The following is a 5623-nucleotide window of genomic DNA, read 5'->3' as shown; positions in this document are numbered from 1 at the left end:
TCAGTAGCCAGGGAAAAATAAATAAACACGGACCATGTGTGAGTATATTGCCCCCTACAAAGGGGAAATGACTGCTAAATATATATGAGTACATTTCCCCTTTTTGTGACGTTGCTTGTTTCCAGTGGGGGAAGACAATTTGCAAATAAGCTTAAACTTCAGAAAACTGTATATCTATGGCATTGTCTGTCAAGATTTTAGTCAAGATGAAGGTAGGACTGTTGACCACTTGATTAATGGTCTACTTTGCAAATGTTTTTTTTTAAATGTGTTTTACCAAAACATCAACAAAGATGCTCTTTTGTGATGTTGAAGGAAGTATAAGATGACTTTGTGGGGGGAACTGACTGAATATGTAAAAACAACTAATGCATGCTGTTATTGTATAATTCAACCCTACTAAAAATCAGTGTAACTACAACCTACTAGAAAATTGTCTTCACATGTGGGAGGAGAAACAAAGTATTAGCAATTATGTGCCATTTTCAAAAATGTCAAAAATGCTCTCTTAAAGAAGAGGGGTGCCAGCAGAGGGTTCTAATGTGAGATTATTCTAAGGGGACTAGAATCAGAGGAGCAATTAGAATCAGTTGCAATTATTTCCACAGTACAAAGACATCTCATGCATTTTCTGGTTTTGTATGTATTGTGGGAATTGTATGATTCAGCTTCTCTGTTGCTTTGTTATAAGCAATCATTACTTCTGATCTTTTTTTATTATGAGAACATAAGAGCAGCTCTAGTCCATCATCTTAACCAGGGATGGCCAAACTGTGGCTCTCCAGATGTCCATGGACTACAATTAGCATGAGCCCCAGCCACAGTTTGGCCACTCCAATCAAGACTACTCAAGCTCCTGCTCTTCTTGAAGGGTCACTTGGGCAATCTTCCTAGCCTTAATCCATATACTTTAAACACACTGTTGGACTGGTCCTGCCCCTCTGCATTTTACTTATCTATTCATAGTATTTATTTTTTGTTTACCTATCTCATTTTGCAGAGTTTTAAAGATCACTTTGCACTTGGAGAGAAAATGTTTAGGGATGTTACAACTTCATATGTGCAAAACTATATTTGACAGCCACATTTATCCATGCACCAAAAGCCTGATCTATTCATTTGTTTCCTTACATTATCTCAGCCAATGCTGCAGCTGTACAGTATCTATGGTCGTATGAATGAGTACACATGTAGCTTCTGTAAACTGAGTCAGGCCGTTGGTCCATCAAGGTCAGTACTGTCAACTCAGACTCCAAGGTCGCAGGCAGAGGTCTTTCACATTTTCTTCTGCTCGATCCTTTTAACTGGAGATGCCAAGGGTTGACCCTGGAACCTTCTGTGTTCCGAGAAGATCTACTGAGCCCTTTTTGCGGTGAAGTGCCCATCATCAATATCTACTCTGCTGGACAGATCTTAATTCTTTCCGAGAGAATGCTAATCTTGAGTTTGACAGTCCTGTGAGTATTTGTTATCCAAGGCAAATATCAATTGAAACTTAAACTATGAAATTTCAAAATGGTGTGGCTCTGTTGACATATTGAAGGCTGCTGTGCTTATTAAGCACGCTCTGTCAACCAAGACATTATTGTACAACTGACTCAATCCAAAGTGTAACATTTCAATCCAAGAGTGTGTTATCTGCTAGACAGGATGTAGAAGCATTGTGTAAATTTATAAGGAGGACAACTCTGTAACATATTGCTGCAGGACGTTGCAAAGTGGCTGGGTGTTACCCAACATGTTTCTTGGTGTGGAGGACCTCATACCTCCCAATTCTCACACCAGTCCCAGTAGAGAGACAACCCAGTTACCCCTTTTGCTCATCAGCGCTGGGCACCAGTTCATGCTGATAGATCTGCTACAGAGCAGGTATTTGAAGAAAAACTTATGGGATAAGCTTTCTCTTTTCTCTTATCTGTATTCATCTGTATTCAGTGGGTTGCTGGTCTTCCCTTTTTGGCCCTTCCTTCTATTTCCAGGATCAAATTCCAACTTTGTATCCCATAGTAGATTCTGCTGACCAAAACTAGCTGACCATAACAGGTGAAACTGTAAGTTAACTGGAGATTTATGACAATGATATATAGGGGAAGATTAGCGTGGAAACAGGGATTCTTGCCTGTTTTGTGCAGTTTTTACACTGCCACATTCAAGCTAATGTTTTTTTGTGCTGGGTGGGGTTAACCAGTATCACTAATGTATCTAATGCTAAATGTGGCCATATCTATAGAGACTTAAATCCAGAGATTAACACCATGGATAGATAAGACAGATCTTTCTAAAAAACTAAGAAAAGCCAAAGGTTTGGGGAAAAAATTAAATAATTAAAAAAATATGTTCGGGATTAACCCCCCCCCCCAAAAAATAATAGATGCAACACTTATATCTTTAAGAACAAATGTCCTCAATGGCTATTGGTTGGCAACCACAAAAATATTACTAACCTTCAAGCCTTGGTTTTTATCAGTAAAAGGCATGGGGAGGGAACATGATCCACCAGGGCTATTTTGGCCTTTGAAGAAGGAATAACTGGGTTCAAGCCAGATGACTTGCTGCCGTACAACTTGCATGACTCCCCAGGGCCCAGGTGCTCACTATAGTCCAACAGAAGTTGTCCTGAAAATGCCAGTGTGATTTAATGGTCTAGCATTTCAGGTTAGGATCTGGAATGTGGCAGATTTGAATGCCCACTTCGCCATGGAGACTCACTGGGACCAATTCCACACAAGGAATTTGCCCCTGCTTGGCCTCTGCTCCCTCATGACATCGGCAGCAATCCAGAGCTCTCTAGTGGGTGGTGCAGATTTTCATCCTTTTTGCTGTACAATAAGGGAAATTGCATAAACCCGGTTCCCCCTTTCTTGTTGCACTACAAATCGGCATGCAAACTGGGGCAAGCCTGTCTGGAAGGAGATATGTGTGACAGTTTCTGCAGTGTTTTGCCCTCCCTCCCCTCTCCATTTCTGGATCAATTTTTTTTAATTGTGTGGTCTGCATTGCTACAGGACCACAAAGTAACGTGCCCTCAGTTAAAATAAAATATTCTCTTCAGTGTGCATAGTAATCATGGGATTGGACAGCAACCCAATCTGAAACACAGTCTTGTTTGTGTTTTCTAGAGGGGGGGCATGAACGGGGAAGGGGCGATATGTGATGAAGCAGCCCTTAACTTAGCATCCATGCTCTGTGTTTTAAATCTTTATTGTGAACACACAACCATCAGATCAAATTATCATGGTCAGCCTATCACAAATCTACCCAAACATAAAGACAGAGCATCATACAAAGAATCCCCCAAAGAGATCTTTTTTTGTTGTGGCATGATCCCATAGCAACGTGGAAGTGTACTTTTTAATATATATATATATATACTAATTTCAGGACTTGGGGGGACAGACGGAAGTTTGAGTCCCCAAAACCACCTCTATGAAAGAATTGGTGGCTTGTGTTGATTGACAACCTGAGGAGGAAAAAAACTGTGATAAGATGGTAGGATAACGCAGGAGGGGTCTCCCATCAGGAAGCATGCAAATACACAGTTTTACGCCGCCGTGTGGAAATGGCCTGGATGACCTTGGGCCTGCATCACACTCTCTCATCCTAATCTGCTTCACACAATCATTGTTGTAAGGATAAAACAGAGGCTGGAAGAATGATGTATATGCTGCTTTGGCTCCTCATTGGAGAAAAGGGGTATAAATAAATAATAAACATAGTGGAAGATGAGGAAATCTGGAAAAGGGGGATCTGAGGGATGGGAAAGAAGAAATGGTGAGGAGAGGATGAGATGTCCCCCACAAGTCCTTAAAGCAGGCTTTCTTAACCAGGGTTTTATGAAGACCTGGGGTTTCTTGATGGCCCTGGAAGGGTTTCTTGAAAGTGTAGGAATTAATTAATTGTTAATGAATGTTTAAACCTGTTAAAAATTTATCAGGTGATATGATCATGTCAACCCACTCACACCCTCCCAAAATGGCCAGTGGTGGGCCTGGAGGGGGTGGGAAGGGGAGAAAGCCCAGGTGGGCGTGTACACAGCTATGCTTCCAACCATATTCTGCATGATCTGCCACTTCTGGGGTTTCTCGAAGCCTGAAGAATGTTTCAGGGGGTCCTCAATGGTAAAAAAGTTGAGAAAGGCTGCCTTAGAGGTTCCACAATTGTACTTGTTTATCAGCCTAAGTCCAGGCAGCTCAGGCTGAATGAAAGCAGCTCAAAAGAAAAGAGGAGTTTAAGTCATCCCTGTTCCCCCATCCTACTTTCCTCCTCTAACTGTAACCCTCAGATGTTCATGTTTTGGATTCAACTGAAAGATCTGATAGCTATAATGGTACCTTAGGGATCCCCCCCTCCCCTCCTGAAGGAAGATTTTGGATAACACTAATACATATACGGTAGATGGGATCAGGCAATCTAAGCATGTATCTTTCAAAAAGAAACTAAAAAAGCCCCCCATTCCATCCCAAACGAACCCTATGGACTCTTTTGCCTTGCTCCTTTATGGGTCAAGAAAACTTCCACTGGGAGATGATATTTATACAGTAATCAAGCAGCAAAGAACAGGCAATGCGGTTTGGGTGATGTAAGTTTCCCACAATCTCTTTCTGTGTCTTGGATAATGATTTTGTGCAGCTGGATTCACTGGGGGAATGTTTTGTTATTCAAGCTTGCCCTTGGACAGCCTCCTCTCCTGCAGGACAACCGTTTTGGCAGATCACAACGTTCTGTAAATAAAGAGAAGTGAGTTGGTCTTTCAAAGATCAGATGGCTTCCCACAAACAGCACTGCAGCTATTTGATAACATGGACTGCCCCATAAAACAAAACACCGATGTGACGTGGATCTAGCCTCCCCCTAGTGATGATGGGAATTCTTACAGCCAAGAGTTTAGCTCAGCCTTTCTCAACTTTTTTACCATTGAGAAACCCCTGAAACATTCTTCAAACTTCGAGAAACCCCAGAAGTGGTGTGATCATGAAGAATATGGTTGGGAAGCACCCGGGGTCCCTCCCCACCCCCTCTAGAACCATCATTGGCCAATTTGGAGAGGGATGGGTGGGTCAACATGACCACGTATGATCATATCACCCAATAAATGTTAACAATTCTTAAAAATATATTTAAAATTAACCCCGACCAATTTGGGAAACCGTTCTTGGGCCACTAAGAAACCCCAGAGTTTCATGAAACCTTGTTAGAGAAAGCGTGGCTTAGGCCCATTATGCACGGCTGCCAAAATGGCGATTTCGGGTCACATGGAAAACGCGGAGGGGGAAGACACGAAGTACACCGGTTATGCACGGGATGGGGTGCAACGGCGGCAAAACCCAGAGTAACCGATTATGCATGCGGCAATCCCGGCGCCGCTTCTGGTTGCGCCCCGGTCACCCGGAAGCTGCTCTTTCTTCCGCGTTTCGCTAACGCGGCTTTTTCGGCGGCATGCCCCAAAGCTGCGGCCGGTTGTAGTTGGCACCGTGCATTATCGGTGATTTTAGTCGCCGACATTCCACCCCGAATGTGCGTTATTCCTCCCGTGCATAATGGGTCTTAGTCTCTACTCAGTTTCATCAATGGAAATCTGGGCTAGCACTCTCTCACAAGAGCCTCCTCACATTTAGAACACCTG

Source organism: Paroedura picta, chromosome 6, assembly GCF_049243985.1.
Source record: "Paroedura picta isolate Pp20150507F chromosome 6, Ppicta_v3.0, whole genome shotgun sequence".
Lineage (NCBI taxonomy): Eukaryota > Metazoa > Chordata > Lepidosauria > Squamata > Gekkonidae > Paroedura > Paroedura picta.
Note: the sequence above shows the minus strand (reverse complement) of the source record.